This window comes from Puma concolor, chromosome E1 (assembly GCF_028749965.1).
Source record: "Puma concolor isolate L17-30 chromosome E1, mPumCon1.1.hap2, whole genome shotgun sequence".
Classification (NCBI taxonomy): Eukaryota; Metazoa; Chordata; class Mammalia; order Carnivora; family Felidae; genus Puma; species Puma concolor.
This window is the reverse complement of record NC_141680.1, coordinates 23,515,221-23,536,569: the sequence shown is the minus strand read 5'-3', so window position 1 is coordinate 23,536,569 and position 21,349 is coordinate 23,515,221. Positions and strand designations below refer to the sequence as shown.

Genomic DNA, 21,349 nt, shown 5'->3' with positions numbered 1-21,349 from the left:
GAAAATAAGGAGATAAGCTCACTGGTCACCCTATAAACATGACTCTCTGAAACTTACACAAATACATTAAATGCATTAGCTAATTTAATCTTCAGAAGCCTGAATTTTATAATGTTTTCTACTTGAAAAAAGTTAAAATTGAGAAAAAATATTTAAAGGTAAGTACTACACTCAGAATAGAATAAACATGATGTAGAAACAAGAAATACAGAAACAAAATGTTTCTACATGATTGTAGACACAAATGTAGAAACAAGAATAAAATTTAAACAACATTCCATCTAATGTAAAGCATTTCTCTCTCTAAAAACTTTTGAATTGAGAAATAGGAAAATCCGACTTTGGAAGTATGATCTTATTGCTGATAAGGAGACAATATATTTAAATGAACTTTAGGCCAGAAATTAGTAGCACTTTAAAAATTTGAGAATGTCTTCTTTACTAATCCTCTTTTTTTAAACCCTCGGTACGGAACTGGGAGAGGGATGGTAAGAGAAGTTCCCTGTGTTGAACAGATTACATCCTGGAGCCCTGGAGCTGGGGAGGGTGGCACAGGGGAGTTAAGGGAGCTCTCAGGAGGGCTCCTGGCCAGGAACATTTGTCCTATTAGGGGTGGAGATCAAGGCAGCCAGAGTCTCAGAAGCAGCCATGCACTTATCCGTTTCTTTCTCAGGGACAGTGGTCAGTATGGGACCTTGAGGGGGGCCAGAGTTCCTGGGTGGTATCAGGACAGGTGCACAGGGACTGATCTCTGGATTGGAGATCCAGATTGATCTTGGGTTGGGGGGGGGGGGTTGGAGTTCCAGCTGGTTTGGGAGTTCAGACTTAGGCACTGGTCTTGGGATGGTCTCAAGGCTAGTCTGTGCCTGGGTCCCCTCCCATACAGGTTCTGGGAGCTGGGTGGGCCACAGGTGCCTGAAGTTGCAGAAGCCACTGTGGGCACATGCCCCCCGCCCCCATACTGCCTACAGGGAGACTCCCAGGAAGTCGTTGACAGGAGACAGCTCCCCATGAAGCATGGGCAGCCAGTTGAACCAGCGGTTATTGACTTCAGCCCCTGTCTGTGCTGCCTCGTTCTCTAGCCGTGGAAACTTCGCCTAGACATAGCCCTCGAGGTGGTCCCCTCCCCCTGCCCCTCAGCACACATTTATCTCTTCCATCTCTGCCTACTTCTCCTGCAGCTCCGGGAACACTTCCTCAGAGAAGTCATCCTAGGGTTCTAGTGCCTGCACGTCACTCCTGTAACAGTGCAGTCGGTCCGTGGTTTGGGCCGTGTTCTGTGGATTCCTGTACAGGTTAAGCAACACTGTGGGCAGGCTGAAAGTCAGTTTGCTGTGCAGCCGGGAGCACAGACCCTGGTCCGTCTCTGTCCTGCATATCGAAGCTAAATATTCAGCCATTTTTACCCAAACCCTCCAACTCTGTCTTACTAATACTTCGGTGGAGATTTAGAAGACTTTAGTATCATTTGGTAAAATAAATACAAGAGAATTTGATGTAATGCTTCTAATTATGGTATCCCTTTTGTTTTGTTTCTTTTTAAATTTTTTTTAAAAATTCAATGTTTATTTTTGAGAAAGAGAGAGCACAAGCAGGGGAAGGGCAGAGAGAGAGAGGGAGACACAGAATCTTTTTAATTTTTTAAAATATTTATGCATTTTTGAGAGACACAGAGAGACAGAGAATGGGGGGGGGGGGGGACAGAGAGAGAGAGGGAAACACAGAAATGGAAGCAGGCTCCAGGCTCTGAGCTGTCAGCACAGAGACCCACTAGGGGCTGGAACTCACGAACTGTGAGATCATGACCTGAACTGAAGTCTGATGCTTTAACCCACTGAGCCACCCAGGAGCCCCAAGGTATCCCCTTTGATAAAACTGTTTCATGGAGTTGAAGCATACAAACGGATTATGTATCTTGTCCTTGATTTTCCGCGGGGTGAACTCAAGAAGCAAGGAAGTCACGTGCCAGACGTTTGGATCGCTTTGGAACTTCCAAAATAACTACACTTGGCTACTAGGTCAGATACTATCGCCACTGAATAAGAAGGATGGCTTGTGAACGGAGAAAGGAGAGGGAGGGAGAGGAGGGGAGATGGTCTTCAGAGGGGAGGGGAGGGAGGGTGGAAAAGAGGCGTGGAGGGAATATACAGGACTCTTCAGCTGTAGTAATGTATCCTTCTTTAGGACGGGTCATAGTACACAGGTGACCGTAGCCTTTTTGTACATCTGAAATATTTCATAATAAAAATGTAACGAATCATTCTTAAAAAAAAATTTTTTTTTTAAGTTTATTTATCTTGAGAGAGAGAGAGCACGAGAGAGGGAGGCGCAGAGAGAGGGAGAGAGAGAAAATCCAAGCAGGCTCCGCACAGTCAGCGCACAGTCCCAGGCGGGGCTGGAACCCTCTTGACCTGAGCCCAGTCCCACGCTTAACCTCTGAGCCACCCACGTGCTCCTGTAAGAATCATTTTTACCTTCATCCTCCCCGGGGTGGCCACTCGTGGTGCCGTCCAGTCTCTTTCCTGATCTGAGCCTCAGTTTCCGGGACTGACCCTCAGTTTGCGTGGCTGCCCCTCGCCTGCGGTGGCAGCCACTCCGAGGGGGAGGCGACCTAGGGCTACTGCACTTGGCGGAATCTGAGCTTTCAGAAAAGGGCGGGACCTCAGGCCCCGCCTCTGTTTCTCCGCGGGGAATTTAAAAGCACTCCCGGCTTTGGGGGTTCTGGGTGCGTCAATCTCAAAGGGAAGATCTCACCTTCAGTGAGAGTCACCCACAGGGAGCCCACGGTCTATTTCTTCATATGTTTGCTTTTTAAAGACAGCTGTCTTGAGGGATAATTCACAAACGTTAAACTGCACATGTTTAAAGCATAGAATTTCATGAGTTTGGGCATAAAAAAAAAAAGGAAGTATACAGCCAAATTTCCTTTTGGTGTTTTAAGTCACTGAAACTTTTGGGATAATTAGTTACTACAGCAAAACCTGGCTTGCTCAGACTGATACAGAAATTGGTGCTTAGGGGGAATCCTGCAAAACAACAACAACAAAACACTAAAATATGTGGCTTCGTTTCCAGGCCCAAGCTGTGTGCAGTGAAAAAGTATGACTGCAGCCTGGGAAGATGGCAACCTATGTCATGTAATAGTTAAATATTTGATAAAACAGTCATCTTCAATACCTTAGAATAAAGATAATGGGTTAAGTAGGTCTCTGCACTTTGGGGAAGAGATCAGGAAACAGGTGTTAGTAATTCTCCTTGGTTGCTCTTGAATAACTTAACAGAGATGGAAAAAAACCCTAGTGTGCTTAGGAAAGCATTTACTTGTTTTACTTTGTTACAAGCAAGAAGGAAAGAAAATAGAGAATATAGACATTTATGGACATTCGGAGGTAGACAGTTGCAAATGTGTCTCATCTCTAACTAATAAAGAAATCTGAGACGCTTCTGGGGTTGGTAAAGATGGAAGTGGCCATTAAGCCTCTGACTGAAGCCTCTGAGTCAACTTAGTTGACAGCAAACAAATCCTTTCAGTGGACCAAATGGCTCAGAGAAAAGAGCCTGAATGCACGGTCTCCTATGGAAAGCTGTGAAGTTCAAGGTAATATATGTAATTATATCTACAGAGAGAAGTGTAACTCAAAAAGCAATGTAGGTATTGGCACAGGGAGTGAATGAGGTCAAAGAGATTCAAACAACAAAATATTGTTGACAGAGCTAAATTGCCAAAAAGCCCTAATCTTGGCTGAAAAAATAAAAACCCTGACTCTTTGAGACTTAAAAGAACCCATTAGACCCATTCTGTGGGCAAGTGGTGTGTGGAGAAAGTTGCTCAGCATCCAAAGAGGGTGTGACTCCCAATTCCCATTTTATTTTTTTTTTTTTAAATTTTTTTCCAACGTTTTTATTTTTATTTTTGGGACAGAGAGAGAGCATGAACGGGGGAGGGGCAGAGAGAGAGGGAGACACAGAATCGGAAACAGGCTCCAGGCTCCGAGCCATCAGCCCAGAGCCCGACGCGGGGCTCGAACTCACCGACCGCGAGATCGTGACCTGGCTGAAGTCGGACGCTTAACCGACTGCGCCACCCAGGCGCCCCTCAATTCCCATTTTATTTATTTTTTTTTTTTAATTTTTTTTTCAACGTTTATTTATTTTTGGGACAGAGAGAGACAGAGCATGAACGGGGGAGGGGCAGAGAGAGAGGGAGACACAGAATCGGAAACAGGCTCCAGGCTCTGAGCCATCAGCCCAGAGCCTGACGCGGGGCTCGAACTCACGGACCGCGAGATCGTGACCTGGCTGAAGTCGGACGCTTAACCGACTGCGCCACCCAGGCGCCCCTAAATTCCCATTTTAAATGTGGCTGAAGAAGGTGATGGAAAAGAAGGAACCATAAGGGTGAAACGAGGTACCACAGGGAAAAATGCACGGAGGAACCACTTACTGGGAGTAAAACTGATTAGGGAACACTCCCAACACCAGGAAAGGGGTCCCTACAAAGTCTCCCCTGGAGGATTTAAGAATTTCTGTTCACCAGTGACTATTCTGTCCTTCCCATTCTCTCCCTGTCTACATTGGAGGGAGGTGTTGGGGTTGTCCCATTACTGTTCCACATTGTATAGAGTATATATATTAATTTGTATGTCTAATTCATAGACATCCAGTGATAGTCCTATCCAGACCATCACAGGATCTGGGCATTGTCTTGATGGGACATCCCTTTAGGGTGGAATTTTTGAGTTGTTTCCTTAAAGGTGGTGGTGGTGGGTTAGAGAAGTGAATCTTTGTGGGCACATCTATGTGATATTTTGTATATATTTCCAAACTATTTTCTGCCCCTCCTTCGGTCAGGATTACATTTATTGGCCCATTGGAATCAAGCCTGGTCATATGATTTGCTGTGGCCAATTAAATGCCAATAGAAGGGATGTGTGCTACTTCTCCTTGCTCTTGTTTCCTTCTGGCAGAACCCTGGTGATATCCCAGGGAATCTTCTGGCAGCCTGGATCTCCACATGAGGAGGATGTGGAGCCAAGCCAATGGGAACCCCCAGTAGACATGCGCTATAGGCAAGAAACAACAGGTGAGCCATTGAGATTGGGAGAGGATGTGCCCCTGCACCACAACATAGCCTAATTGATTAGAACGTGAAGCATGTGGAGTGAGGCAGAGCAACAGGATGGAAGGAGTCTTGGATTTTGATGACTTCTCAGAGGAGCGCTAACCCACCGTTTTTCAACTTTTCTATGAGAAATAATCTTCTGCTCTCTATATGCCATTGTCTATTTGGGATTTCTTTGAAAGCATCAGAACCAACATCCAAACCTATGCCAACCTTCTCCTCACCTCCCTTCATGCTAAACCAGGGTCCTGTCTTCCTTGTCTCTCTCACTCCGGGGAGGAAAATATCTATGTCCATAATCTGCTATGTCTGCCACACTATTTCTTTTTCCTGTGGCTACAGAGTCTGCCCATACTGCAGGCTGAATTCTCCAGAAACAGATGCTGAGATCAAGTTTCAGGTGCAAGATGTTTAGGACAGATGGAAACCATGAAAAGAAAAAACGGAAGCAGAATTGGGCAGAGAAAAAAGGTGAACTGTGATGCAGCTCTCACCACCTCAGCCAACTCGGCAGATGCCGTGGAGTGAATTGTGCCCAACAGAGTTGTCTTGCGTTGAGCTGAATGGCTGGGCCTTTATGTTGTCACATATCTCATTTTCCAGGAGCCAGGTGAGAGTTGTGAGCCTAGGAGTTGCTCATGACCACAGACAATGCGGCTCACCCCCAACTGAGGCCAGTCTTCCAGGAGGTGGCATTTAGATAGAGGCTGTGCTGATGGCCCTCTGTGAATCTGGGTAGCAAGTCTTTCCTTGAAGGGAGGTTGCGTGGTGCATTCCCATGTCTACCACATCCCACTTTGCTACAACCTCCTTTTATTCTCCCTTGTATAAGGCTGTGACAATCTCATCCCTTCGTATCTGCTTCCCTCTTCAAGGCATGGATCACATTTACAATGTATTTCATGTAGTTCTGAAAACCAGGATGAGGTTTCCCTTCACACACTGGGGAATCTACCTGACTCTGTTTTTACTCTCTCTTTCCTCTAGATTTGACACAAAGTGAAGGGAGGGACAAAGTATTTGGTTTATTGTCTTTTACTTTGCAGCAGAAAAAATTATTCTGCAGCTCTGAGATCCCTCATGCCCAACTAAGACTGAGCTCTCATTGTGCGTAAATACAGAAGGTTTGGTCTTTTATCTACTTTCCCTCCATTAAGAGTTCTGAGAATGCCAGAAATGCTTCCACATTCTACAGATCTCTTCTGGTAGTCTCCTATCTCTTTCTGCTCTGCACTGTTGTACTAAGACCTCTGCAGGGACAGCCTGGATTGACATGACACCTTTCCAAGCTTTGTCCTCTCCGTACACCTCTGCATCTCATGAAGAAAGGTCTCTTCTTTTATTTCCCAACTTGCAAGGAACATCAGGTCCTACCTATAGCAAAACTTGTAAAGGTTTGTACATACTGAAAGGCGAACATTTAAATTTAGTTACTAGATGTCACTGTGACCAGAGTCCGTGGACCGTAGATTATCCTGATGGCCTTCTCTCTCCTTGTCCCTGTGTCTCCTCCTACTGCCAATTTTTCCCTGGAACATTTGAAAATGAGTTGTAGACATGAGAGTCTTTCACCTCTAACATGTCAGCAGGTAATTCTTAAAACTAAGGACACTCACAGTACAATATTAAAAAGCAGAAATTAATGCTGATACAATGCTGTCATGTAATCTGTAGACCTTATTTGAATTTTATAATTGTCCAATAAATGCTGCATGGCAAAAGAAAAAAATTCTGGTCTAGGATTCAATCCAGGATCATGCATTACATTTAGTTTACTTGTTTTTAAATCTCCTTTAGGAGGAGGAAGATGGCGGCGTAGGAGGACGCTGGGCTCACCGCGCGTCCTGCTGATCACTTAGATTCCACCTACACATGCCTAAATAACCCAGAAAACCACCAGAGGATTAGCAGAACGGAGTCGCCGGAGCCAAGCGCAGACCAGAGGCCCACGGAAGAGGGTAGGAAGGGCGGCGAGGCGGTGCGCGCTCCACGGACTGGCGGGAGGGAGCCGGGGCGGAGGGGCGGCTCACCGGCCAAGCAGAGCCCCCGAGTCTGGCTTGCAAAAAGCGGAGGGGCCTGACGGACTGTGTTCCCACAGCAAGCGCGACTTAGCATCTGGGAGGTCATAAGTTAACAGCTCTGCTCAGAAAGCGGGAAGGCTGGAGGACAAAGGGAAGGAGAGCTGCTGAGCCCCCGGACGACAGAGCTCAGTTTGGTGGGGAACAAAGGCGCTCACCAGCGCCATCTCCCCCGCCCATCCCCCAGCCAAAATCCCAAAGAGAACCAGTTTCTGCCAGGGAACTTGCTCGCTCCGCGCAAACACCCAATTCTGCGCTTCTGCGGAGCCAAACCTCCGGCAGAGGATCTGACTCCCTCCTGCTGCCACAGGGCCCCTCCTGAAGTGGATCACCTAAGGAGAAGCAAGCTAAGCCTGCCCCTCCTGCCCCTGTGCACCTTGCCTACCCACCCCAGCTAAGACGCCAGATCCCCAGCATCACAAGCCTGGCAGTGTGCAAGCAGGCCACCCCACCCCACAGTGAATCCCGCCCCTAGGAGAGGAGAAGAGAAGGCACGCACCAGTCTGACTGTGGCCCCAGGGGTGGGCTGGGGGCAGACATCAGGTCTGACTGCGGCTCCGCCCACCAACTCCAGTTATACACCACAGCACAGGGGAAGTGCCCTGCAGGTCCTCACCACGCCAGGGACTATCCAAAATGACCAAGCGGAAGAATTCCCCTCAGAAGAATCTCCAGGAAATAACAACAGCTAATGAGCTGATCAAAAAGGATTTAAATAATAAAACAGAAAGTGAATTTAGAATAATAGTCATAAAATTAATCGCTGGGCTTGAAAACAGTATAGCTGACAGCAGAGAATCTCTTGCTACAGAGATCAAGGGCCTAAGGAACAGTCACGAGGAGCTGAAAAACGCTTTAGACGAAATGCATAACAAAATGGAAACCACCACGGCTCGGATTGAAGAGGCAGAGGAGAGAATAGGTGAACTAGAAGATAAAGTTATGGAAAAAGAGGAAGCTGAGAAAAAGAGAGATAAAAAAATCCAGGAATATGAGGGGAAAATTAGAGAACTAAGTGATACACTAAAAAGAAATAATATACGCATAATTGATATCCCAGAGGAGGAAGAGAGAGGGAAAGGTGCTGAAGGGGTACTTGAAGAAATTATAGCTGAGAACTTCCCTGAAGTGGGGAAGGAAAAAGGCATTGAAATCCAAGAGGCACAGAGAACTCCCTTCAGACGGAACTTGAATCGATCTTCTGCACGACATATCATAGTGAAACTGGCAAAATACAAGGATAAAGAGAAAATTCTGAAAGCAGCAAGGGGTAAACGTGCCCTCACATATAAAGGGAGACCTATAAGACTCGTGACTGATCTCTCTTTTGAAACTTGGCAGGCCAGAAAGAATTGGCACGAGATTTTCAGTGTGCTAGACAGAAAAAATATGCAGCCGAGAATCCTTTATCCAGCAAGTCTGTCATTTAGAATAGAAGGAGAGATAAAGGTCTTCCCAAACAAACAAAAACTGAAGGAATTTGTCACCACTAAACCAGCCCTCCAAGAGATCCTAAGGGGGACCCTGTGAGACAAAGTACCAGAGACATCACTACAAGCATAAAACATACAGACATCACAATGACTCTAAACCCATATCTTTCTATAATAACACTGAATGTAAATGGATTAAATGCACCAACCAAAAGACATAGGGTATCAGAATGGATAAAAAAACAAGACCCATCTATTTGCTGTCTACAAGAGACTCATTTTAGACCTGAGGACACCTTTAGATTGAGAGTGAGGGGATGGAGAACTATTTATCATGCTACTGGAAGCCAAAAGAAAGCTGGAGTAGCCATACTTATATCAGACAAACTAGACTTTAAATTAAAGGCTGTAACAAGAGATGAAGAAGGACATTATATAATAGTGACAGGGTCTATCCATCAGGAAGAGCTAACAATTATAAATGTCTATGCGCCAAATACCGGAGCGCCCAAATATATAAAACAATTACTCATAAACATAAGCAACCTTATTGAGAAGAATGTGGTCATTGCAGGGGACTTTAACACCCCACTTACAGAAATGGATAGATCATCTAGACACACGGTCAATAAAGAAACAAGGGCCCTGAATGAGACATTGGATCAGATGGACTTGACAGATATATTTAGAACTCTGCATCCCAAAGCAACAGAATATACTTTCTTCTCGAGTGCACATGGAACATTCTCCAAGATAGATCATATACTGGGTCACAAAACAGCCCTTCATAAGTTTACAAGAATTGAAATCATACCATGCATACTTTCAGACCACAATGCTATGAAGCTTGAAATCAACCACAGAAAAAAGTCTGGAAAACCTCCAAAAGCGTGGAGGTTAAAGAACACCCTACTAACGAATGAGTGGGTCAACCAGGCAATTAGAGAAGAAATTTAAAAATATATGGAAACAAATGAAAATGAAAATACAACAATCCAAACGCTTTGGGACGCAGCAAAGGCAGTCCTGAGAGGAAAATACATTGCAATCCAGGCCTATCTCAAGAAACAAGAAAAATCCCAAATACAAAATCTAACAGCACACCTAAAGGAACTAGAAGCAGAACAGCAAAGGCAGCCTAAACCCAGCAGAAGAAGAGAAATAATAAAGATCAGAGCAGAAATAAACAATATAGAATCTAAAAAAACTGTAGAGCAGATCAATGAAACCAAGAGTTGGTTTTTTGAAAAAATAAACAAAATTGACAAACCTCTAGCCAGGCTTCTCAAAAAGAAAAGGGAGATGACCCAAATAGATAAAATCATGAATGAAAATGGAATTATTACAACCAATCCCTCAGAGATACAAACAATTATCAGGGAATACTATGAAAAATTATATGCCAACAAATTGGACAACCTGGAAGAAATGGACAAATTCCTGAACACCCACACTCTTCCAAAACTCAATCAGGAGGAAATAGAAAGCTTGAACAGACCCATAACCAGCGAAGAAATTGAATCGGTTATCAAAAATCTCCCAACAAATAAGAGTCCAGGACCAGATGGCTTCCCAGGGGAGTTCTACCAGACGTTTAAAGCAGAGATAATACCTATCCTTCTCAAGCTATTCCAAGAAATAGAAAGGGAAGGAAAACTTCCAGACTCATTCTATGAAGCCAGTATTACTTTGATTCCTAAACCAGACAGAGACCCAGTAAAAAAAGAGAACTACAGGCCAATATCCCTGATGAATATGGATGCAAAAATTCTCAATAAGATACTAGCAAATCGAATTCAACGGCATATAAAAAGAATTATTCACCATGATCAAGTGGGATTCATTCCTGGGATGCAGGGCTGGTTCAACATTCGCAAATCAATCAACGTGATACATCACATTAACAAAAAAAAAGAGAGAAACCATATGATCCTGTCAATCGATGCAGAAAAGGCCTTTGATAAAATCCAGCACCCTTTCTTAATAAAAACTCTTGAGAAAGTCGGGATAGAAGGAACATACTTAAAGATCATAAAAGCCATTTATGAAAAGCCCACAGCTAACATCATCCTCAACGGGGAAAAACTGAGAGCTTTTTCCCTGAGATCAGGAACACGACAGGGATGCCCACTCTCACCGCTGTTGTTTAACATAGTGCTGGAAGTTCTAGCATCAGCAATCAGACAACAAAAGGAAATCAAAGGCGTCAAAATTGGCAAAGATGAAGTCAAGCTTTCGCTCTTTGCAGATGACATGATATTATACATGGAAAATCCGATAGACTCCACCAAAAGTCTGCTAGAACTGATATATGAATTCAGCAAAGTGGCAGGATACAAAATCAATGTACAGAAATCAGTTGCATTCTTATACACTAACAATGAAGCAACAGAAAGACAAATAAAGAAACTGATCCCATTCACAATTGCACCAAGAAGCATAAAATACCTAGGAATAAATCTAACCAAAGATGTAAAGGATCTGTATGCTGAAAACTATAGAAAGCTTATGAAGGTAATTGAAGAAGATTTAAAGAAATGGAAAGACATTCCCTGCTCATGGATTGGAAGAATAAATATTGTCAAAATGTCAATACTACCCAAAGCTATCTACACATTCAATGCAATTTCAATCAAAATTGCACCAGCATTCTTCTCGAAACTAGAACAAGCAATCCTAAAATTCATATGGAACCACAAAAGGCCCCGAATAGCCAAAGGAATTTTGAAGAAGACCAAAGCAGGAGGCATCACAATCCCAGACTTTAGCCTCTACTACAAAGCTGTCATCATCAAGACAGCATGGTATTGGCACAAAAACAGACACATAGACCAATGGAATAGAATAGAAACCCCAGAACTAGACCCACAAACGTATGGCCAACTCATCTTTGACAAAGCAGGAAAGAACATCCAATGGAAAAAAGACAGTCTCTTTAACAAATGGTGCTGGGAGAACTGGACAGCAACATGCAGAAGGTTGAAACTAGACCACTTTCTCACACCATTCACAAAAATAAACTCAAAATGGATAAAGGACCTGAATGTGAGACAGGAAACCATCAAAACCTTAGAGGAGAAAGCAGGAAAAGACCTCTCTGACCTCAGCCGTAGCAATCTCTTACTCGACACATCCCCAAAGGCAAGGGAATTAAAAGCAAAAGTGAATTCCTGGGACCTTATGAAGATAAAAAGCTTCTGCACAGCAAAGGAAACAACCAACAAAACTAAAAGGCAACCAACGGAATGGGAAAAGATATTTGCAAATGACATATCGGACAAAGGGCTAGTATCCAAAATCTATAAAGAGCTCACCAACTCCACACCCGAAAAGCAAATAACCCAGTGAAGAAATGGGCAGAAAACATGAATAGACACTTCTCTAAAGAAGACATCCAGATGGCCAACAGGCACATGAAAAGATGTTCAGCGTCGCTCCTTATCAGGGAAATACAAATCAAAACCACACTCAGGTATCACCTCACGCCAGTCAGAGTGGCCAAAATGAACAAATCAGGAGACTATAGATGCTGGAGAGGATGTGGAGAAACGGGAACCCTCTTGCACTGTTGGTGGGAATGCAAATTGGTGCAGCCGCTCTGGAAAGCAGTGTGGAGGTTCCTCAGAAAATTAAAAATAGACCTACCCTATGACCCAGCAATAGCACTGCTAGGAATTTATCCAAGGGACACAGGAGTACTGATGCATAGGGGCACTTGTACCCCAATGTTCATAGCAGCACTCTCAACAATAGCGAAATTATGGAAAGAGCCTAAATGTCCATCAACTGATGAATGGATAAAGAAATTGTGGTTTATATACACAATGGAGTACTACGTGGCAATGAGAAAAAATGAAATATTGCCTTTTGTAGCAACGTGGATGGAACTGGAGAGTGTGATGCTAAGTGAAATAAGCCATACAGAGAAAGACAGATACCATATGGTTTCACTCTTATGTGGATCCTGAGAAACTTAAGAAAAACCCATGGGGGAGGGGAACAAAAAAAAAAAAAGAGGTTAGAGTGGGAGAGAGCCAAAGCATAAGAGACTGTTGAGAACTGAGAACAAACTAAGGGTTGATGGGGGGTGGGAGGGAGGAGAGGGTGGGTGATGGGTACTGAGGAGGGCACGTTTTGGGATGAGCACTGGGTCTTGTATGGAAACCAATTTGACAATAAATTTCATATATTAAAAAAAAAATAAAAATAAACAGGCAAGGAGCCCCTTATTAGTTCCACCTACTTTTAACTCTTACAAATTTAAGATAGCTAACTTGAATTATACTCTATTTGTGATACTAATTTGTATAAGTGAAATAACTGATCTAGAGATGCATCAAGAGTGTTGTGTATCCACAAGTAAGTTGTGGAGGTGGATGACTTCTATTGTGAATTTATTTCATTTGCACAGACCAAATGAGATGCTGTTGCATATTTTCCCATATGTAAGGGTGCTTTAAATTTTTTTTTCAACGTTTATTTATTTTGGGGACAGAGAGAGACAGAGCATGAACGGGGGAGGGGCAGAGAGAGAGGGAGACACAGAATCGGAAACAGGCTCCAGGCTCTGAGCCATCAGCCCAGAGCCTGACGCGGGGCTCGAACCCACGGGCCGCGAGATCGTGACCTGGCTGAAGTTATACGCTTAACCGACTGCGCCACCCAGGCGCCCCTGTAAGGGTGCTTTAAAAATGGTCCTACAAGTGGAGAAATGGTGTCCTCCAGTGGTTGAAATTGTTCATTTAAGGGGTATTTGGCTCTCATGGGATTATCTTGGGAGTATCTGGTGTATTCTGTCACTGGATAGCTTCCCACCATTGAGTATTGAGTTTGGTTTAAAAAACTGCAGATGGTGTTTACCAAGATAAAACAATATGAATTACAGAAAAGCAACACAAAAAGAGTAGAGCCCTTCCAGGTCGAGCCCTAGTAGGGAAGAATATAGAGAAGAAAATGTATTAGAAGATGTTTATGTGTAGGGGAGGAGTTTTCAAGATAAGAAATGGGGTGGTTGGGTCAAGGGCATGTGATAAGAAGTCTCTCTCAAAACATGCATCCTATCCTAAGAAACTTGACAGAAACCCATGGGGGAGGGGAAGGATAAAAAAAAAAAAAAAAAGAGGTTAGAGTGGAAGAGAGCCAAAGCATAAGAGACTCTTAAAAACTGAGAACAAACTGAGGATTGATGGGGGGTGGGAGGGAGGGGAGGGTGGGTGATAGGTATTGAGGAAGGCACCTTTGAGATGAGCACTGGGTGTTGTATGGAAACCAATTTGACAATAAACTTCATATATTGAAAAAAATTAAAAAATTAAAAAAAAAAATAAATAAATCTCCTTTAATCTGGAACAGTTCCCAAGCCTCTGCCTTTGATGACCTTGCCACTGTGGAAGAGAATAGAGAAGACATTCCCTAATTGATTTTGTGAGGCTACTAGAACCTTAATAACCAATTGGAGAGGTAAAGCATGAAAAAACAATTGTAGAGAATCATCACCTAAATGAGAAAATTCTAAACAAAAGTTTAGCAAACCAAATCCATCAGTATGTAAAATGATAATACATCATGACCAGGATGGCTTAAATTAGGAATTTAATGTTGATTCTAGCATTAGAATATCAATCAGTGTAATTCATGTGAAATCAAAAGAGAAAAATCATATGATCATTTGAGTAGATGATGAAAAAGGTTTTGATAAAGTTCAGTACTCATTCATTAAACACAAGAGAATTTTCACCTACATTAACATTATGTCTTGGGGCACTTGAGTGGCTCAGTCATCCAGGTTAAGTGTCAGACTTGGGCTCAGGTCATGATCTCACAGTTCCTGAGTTTGAGCCCAGCATCAGGCAATCTTCTGTCAGCACAGAGCCTGCTTGGGATCCCCTATCCCTCTCTCTCTGCCCCTCCCCTGCTCATTCTCTCTCTCTCCCTCTCTTTCTCTCTCTCTCTCTCCCTCAAAATAGACATTAAAAAAACATTATGTGTTTGCAGCTTTAGGTTTGTTTGATGTTTTCTTACAAGCACAACTATTAACTACAAATCCATTGTTCATTTGAGAGAGAAATATACACATACACACATAGAGCATAAAGTACTCCGCAGGGCTAGTTGATTAGATTTCCTGTACAATCATTTAGCTTTTTCTAAGTTCAACATGTAAATTTTATTTTATCTCATTTTTAAAAAGATTTTCAAGAACGATTTTGAAGCCAATTTTTTTTTAACGTTTATTTATTTTTGAGGGACAGAGACAGAGCGTGAATGGGGAAGGGGCAGAGAGAGAGGGAGACACAGAATCTGAAGCAGGCTTCAGGCTCTGAGCTGTCAGTAAAGAGCCCGAGGGGGAGTTCAAACCCAAGGATCCTGACATCATGACATGAGCAAAGTAGGTCCCTCAACCCACTGCACCACCCTGGCGTCCCTTTGAAATGTAAAGGACACATATGGATTACCATAGCTGTGTTTTATTAAACATGCAAGGTACTGACTGGTAAGTGACATATAATTGTATGGCTAACAATGCAATTTATGCAGATTCTATTTTTGTGGAGACCCATGCACACTAACCTATGTGTCTCTGTCCTCTTTACTGCCTAAAACTGTGCCTAAAACTGTGTCATCTGTCTTAACAAATATATATACTTCATGCTGTTTATGCTGTAGTTTCTCTACTGCTGTTCTATATTTGTTATTTTAAATATGTGCCATGTTTACTACTGAAATATGAATTCATGATATTGTGGATCATTGTTCTAACCATCCTCTGGGGAAACCTGCTTATCACTCCAGTGGCTTTGAATTTGCAGTTTCATGACTGCTTCTTCATTTCATGATTTTTGTAGCTGGTGTGAAGTTAACTATGTGGAAAAAAATTTTAATGGTTTCATGGAAAAAAAATGTTCAATATGCATTCATGATAAAAACTCTTACTAAATTAGAAATATTAGCAAACTTTTGGAAATGGACAAAGAGGATTTACAACGAAACATACAGCAAACATTTTCCATAGTGGAACAAACCCAGAGATGTCCCCTTAAGGTCAAGAACATAATTAAAGTGACTACTATCATTACTTCTATTTTCTGTTGCTTTAGAGGTCATAGCTAATCCATTTGGGTAAGAATCAATTCTTAAAAGGCATAAAGTTTTGAAAGGAAGGTGATTTGACTGGCTATGGTAAAAAGTGCAGAAACCATAGTACAATGAGAAAACATGTCAATTTGCTGGAACCAGAGATCTATGAGTGGGAAGCAATTGTAGTTATATTATCAAACAGGTAGGAAAAATCGATTGTTTAAAGATACCACCTAAAACTGCTTTGAAAATTAAGGACACAGGAATATCTAGCAAAATATTGTAAGATCTTTACAGAAAATTGTCTATAACTGCATTGTAAGACATTGCAGAAAATGTAAATAAATATGGAGACCTATATTATGTTGATGGGTTGGAAATCATAATCTCATGGAGATGTCATTGTATCTAAACTGATGTATAGATATTTGCAGCACTGTAACCAAAAAATTGTAAAAACTATAATGATTGAAAGAAATGTAGAAGTCTAAAGATATCAAATTTGGAAAGTCCTTAGAGAAGGAGAACGTGTATACATTCTGTGACACAATGTGGATCTGGGAGATGCTATTTGGGTTCAAAACGTTAGGTGCACCTCCCTACTGAATATGAATCTCAGGAACATAATGTTGATGGGAAAAGACAACCTGAAAAAAGGGTCGGAGAAGAATATACATGGTATTGTACCAGTCACTATAGATTTATAACCAATTATCCTGAAATTCAAGTTGCATAAATAACCATTCTTTATAGTCATGGATCCAGAGGGTCTGGAATGTGGACGGGCCAGAGAGGGGAGCACTTGTCTCTGCTTCATTCACTTTCAGCTTGGGGTGGCTTGAAAGTTGGGATTGGCATCATCTGGAGCTTCTCTCACAGGTCTGCAACTGAGGGTAGGGAGACTTCACTAGCTGAGGGTTCCTCAGGCATCTCTTTCTGTCTGTCTATCCGTCCCCAATCCCCCAGCACTCTCCCTCTCTCTTTCTTTCTCTCTGATTCTGTTTTTTTTATTATTATACTTTTACGTTTATTTACTTCTTTAGAGAGAGAGCGCGCGCGGGAGAGGCGCAGAGAGACAGTAGAGAGAGTCCCAAGCAGAGAGACAGTAGAGAGAGTCCCAAGCGGTCTCCGCACTATCAGTGCATAGCCCCACCAGGGGCTAGAACTCACCAACTGTGAGATAGATCATGACCTGAGCCAAAATAAAGAGTCTGGCACCTAATCGCCTGAGCCACCCAGGCCCTCCTCCCAGATCTTGTTTTAAAACATGACTTCCGTGCATTTCAAAGGCTGTGGGTTCTGGTGACAAGTCTTGGCTGTGTTGAGCTGAAGAAACTTGATTACCACAATACCACAAAAAGGGGACCTGCGACAAGCAAAGTGGTCTGTATCCCCTGGGAGAAGCCATTGGAGTCTGGTCTGGACTAATCATCTCACAGGGCCCCAAGGTGCTCCTTACACCCGGAGGGATGTGTGTGCCCGAATCTGCCTCCTCCAAGCAGCCCCTTCCTCACCGCTTCCTCCTCTCTGAGCATTCAGGGCAGATCTCATCATCCCTTCTCCAGACACATCTGAGTTTTTAGGGGAGGGAATGCGAGGAGGGCTTGAAAGGTCCGTGTAGAATCACCCCGCCAGGAGCCTGACACTTGGCAGATTCGTGAAACAAATAACACTGGTGCTAAAGCTCAGTGTGGCTCACTTCACTCGCCGGGCAAGCCTGTAAGGTCCATTGGCTAACAGACTGCAGGCTCTGCAAATTTCCACCAGCCGCCCAAGGGCGGGAAGGGCCACACCCACCAGGCAAATGCGGATGCGCACGGGACCTCTGCCTGCAGGTTAGGAACACTGAGACAGGGAAGGTAGCGCCAGCCTCGCCAACTCTTTCTTTGTTTTGTTTTTTTTTTACTGGCCTTTATTCTTACCATACACAACATAGAAAATACAGGGAAGCAAATAGAAAAGGAGAAATCTCCTGCTGCCTCTCAGATAGTCACACGCATCTTTTTTTTTTTTTTTTAAAGTAATCTCTTCACTCAACGCGGGGCTCGAATTGACAAGCCCAAGTCCGAGATCAAGAGTGGGGTGCTCATCTGACTAAGACACCCAGATGCCCCAGAGTCACACACCTTTTTAAATAACATTGCTTCCTCAACGTGGGTGGAACTAGAGTATATAATGCTAAGCCAAATAAGTCAGTCAGAGAAAGGCAAATACTATATGATTTCACTCCTAGGAAAAATTTAAGAAACAAAACAGAAGGGGAAGGGAAGCAAAAATAAGATAAAAACAGAGGGAGGCAAACCATAAGAGACTGTAAAATACAGGGAACAAACTGCCGGTTCCTGGAGGGGAGGAGAGGTGGGGGAGGAGCATAAATGGGATGTTGGGATGAACACTGGGTTTATATGGAAGTGATGAATCACTAAATTCTACTCCTGAAGCCATTATTGCACTATATGTCAACTAATCTGGAGTTAAATAAATAAATAAATAAATAAATAAATAAATAAATAAATAACAGGGGCTCCTGGGTGGCTCAGTTGCTTAAGGGACAGACTTCTGCTCAGGTCATGATTCTGGGTTCAAGCCCCAAGTTGGGCTCTGTGCTGACAGCTCAGAGCCCAGAGCTTGCTTAGGTTTCTGTGTTTCCCTCTCTCTCTGCCCCTCCCCGCTGGCACTCTGTTTCTCTCTCTCAAAAATAAATAAACATTAAAAAAAAAATTTAATGGCATAAAAACAGACACTCAGATCAGGGGAACAGAATAGAGAACCCAGAAATGGACCCACAAACCTATGGCCAACTAATCTTTGACAAAGCAGGAAAGAGTATCCAATGGAATAAAGACAGTCTATTAAGCAAATGGTACTGGGAAAACTGGACAGTGATACGCAGAAAAATTAACCTGTACCACTTTCTTACACCACACACAAAAATAAACTCAAAATGGATGAAAGACCTAAACGTAAGACAGGAAGCCATCAAAATCCTCAAGGAGAAGGCAGGCAAAAACCTCTTTGACTGGCCACAGCAACTTCTTACTCAACATGTCTCCAGAGGCAAGGGAAACAAAAGCAAAAATGAACTATTGGGACCTTGGCTAAATAAAAAGCTTCTGCACAACAAAGGAAATAATCAGCAAAACTAAAAGGCAACTGAAGGAATGGGAGAAGATATTTGCAAATGACGTATCACATAAAGGGTTAGTATCCAAAATCTAGAAAGAACTTACCAAACTCAACAACCAAAAAACAAATAATCCAGCGAAGAAATGGGCAAGAGATATGAATAGACACTTCTCCAAAGAAGACATCCTGATGGTCAACCAACACATGAAAAAATGTTCAACATCACTCAGCATCAGGGAAATCCAAATCAAAACCACAATGAGATACCACCTCACACCTGTCAGAATGGCTCACATTAACAACTCAGGCAACAACAGATGTTGGCGAGGATGTGGAGCAAGAGGATCTCTTTTGCACTGCTGGTGGGAATGCAAATTCATCCATATTGCTGATTGTTTCTGGAAAACAGTATGGAGAGTCCTTTAAAAATTAAAAATAGAACTACTCTACAACCAAGCAATTGCACTACTAGGTATTTATCCAAGGGATACAGGTATGCTGTTTTGAAGGGGCACATGCATCCCAATGTGTATAGCAACACTATCGTCAATAGCCAAAGTATGGGAAGAGCCCAAAAATCCATCGACGGATGAATGGACAAAGATGTGGTATCTATATACAATGGAGTTTTACTCAGCCATCAGAAATAATGAAATCTTGCCATTTTTAACTACATGGATGGAACTAGAGGGTATTATGCTAAGCGAAGTTAGTCAGAGAAAGACAAATATCATATGACTTCACTCATATGAGGACTTTAAGATTCAAAACAGATGAACATAAGGGAAGGGAGGCAAAAATAATACCAAAACAGGAAGGGGGACAAAGCATAAGAGACTCAAATATAGAGAACAAACAGAGGGTTGCTGGAGGGGTTGTGGGAGCGAGGATGGGCTATATGGGTAAGGGACATTAAGGAATCTACTCCTGAAATCATTGTTGCATAGATGCTAACTAACTGGGATGTGAATTTAAAAATTAATTAATTAAAAATAAAGACAGAAATGAATTAATTAAATTAAAAATAAAAATAGAAAAGGAAAAAGCCACTCTACTCTTCAATTTTTATAATTATTGTTGTTCCCACAGAGCCTAAATGCCACAGTCACATGATTTCCCAGAGCCTTGCCCTCCACCTTCCTTCATCCTCCACCACTCCTGAGCGAATGGCGCCACCATGTGCATATGTAAAACTATTAACAGATAGCTTGAAAGGATGCCCACTGAAATCACGATGGCTTTTGCTGCTGGAGAAAGAGGAGAGAAATTAGATGGAAAAGAGAAGAAAGAGGAATTCAAAGTTTGTGAAGGCATTTTATTTCTTTTATTAAAAATAAATATTGAGGGGTGCCTTGTGGCTCAGTCAGTTGAGCGTCGGACTTTGGCTCAGGTCATGATCTCACCGTCCGTGAGTTCAAGCCCCACGTCCGGCTCTGTGCTGACAGCGTGGAGCTTGGAGCCTGCTTCAGATTTTGTGTCTCCCTCTCTCTCTGACCCTCCCCTGTTCATGCTCTGTCTCTCTCTGTCTCAAAAATAAACATTAAAAAAATTTTTTAAAGATTGAAGCAATTATGAAAAAAATGTTAATACTTACAAATCCTAGTTGGGAAAGCTTTATTATATTATTTTTTAACTTTTTGTATTTTTCCAAATTTATCCCTCCCCACACCCTATATAAAACTAAGAAAGTAAGTCCTAATACTGTTACATCAAAAATTAACACGGACATACACACACACAAACACAAACACACAGGGCAAAATCACATCAGTAAATACCCAAAATTGTTACATTTGTATGAAAAAAAGCCGGACGCCTGGGTGGCTCAGTCAGTTAAGCTGCTGCCTTTGGCTCGGGTCACGATCTCGTGGGTTCATGAGTTCGAGCCCCACATTGGACTCTACCCTGGTGGTGCGGAGCCTGCTTGGGATTCTCTCTCTCCATCTGCCCCTTCTCCACTTGTGCTCTCTCTCTCTCTCTCTCAAAATAAATAAATAAACTTTTAAAAAACATCCAAAAGCCACACAATGCAAAAACTGTTGTTTACTCAACTGTGTCTCACTGATGCTCATTTGTCCTTCCTTAGAGCCAAACACTATTACCAATTTCTTAGTATGCCTGAAAAGATATTTAATGCATTTACAAGCACATACTTTACCAATTCTATAGGCAAAAGGGAGGCATTTTTCAACATGTTGCTTTGTTCAACATGCAATATAGAATTGGTCTTGTTAATACACATAGAGATCTCTGGTTCTGTATAGCTTCATAGTATTATAGTGTGTTGATATGCCATAAGTTAATCAAGTTGATCCTGTAAGATGGGTATCTATTATTTTGCCGTCTTCTGCTATTAGAAATCAAGTGAACTTGGGGTGCTGAGCTGGCTCAGTTGCTAGAGCATGTGACTCTAGATCTCAGGGTTTTGAAGTCAAGCCCCACATTAGGCGTGGAGCCTACTTAAAAAAAAAAAGAAATGAAATAAAGCGAACTTCAATTAACTGTACAGAAAT

The 21,349-nt window shown here is 42.5% G+C and overlaps 1 pseudogene; it reads right to left on the bottom strand.

The window, feature by feature from the left end:
* Positions 1–855: 855 nt before the first annotated feature.
* Positions 856–1,400, bottom strand: LOC147574199 (splicing factor U2AF 26 kDa subunit pseudogene; annotated as a pseudogene).
* Positions 1,401–21,349: the final 19,949 nt, after the last annotated feature.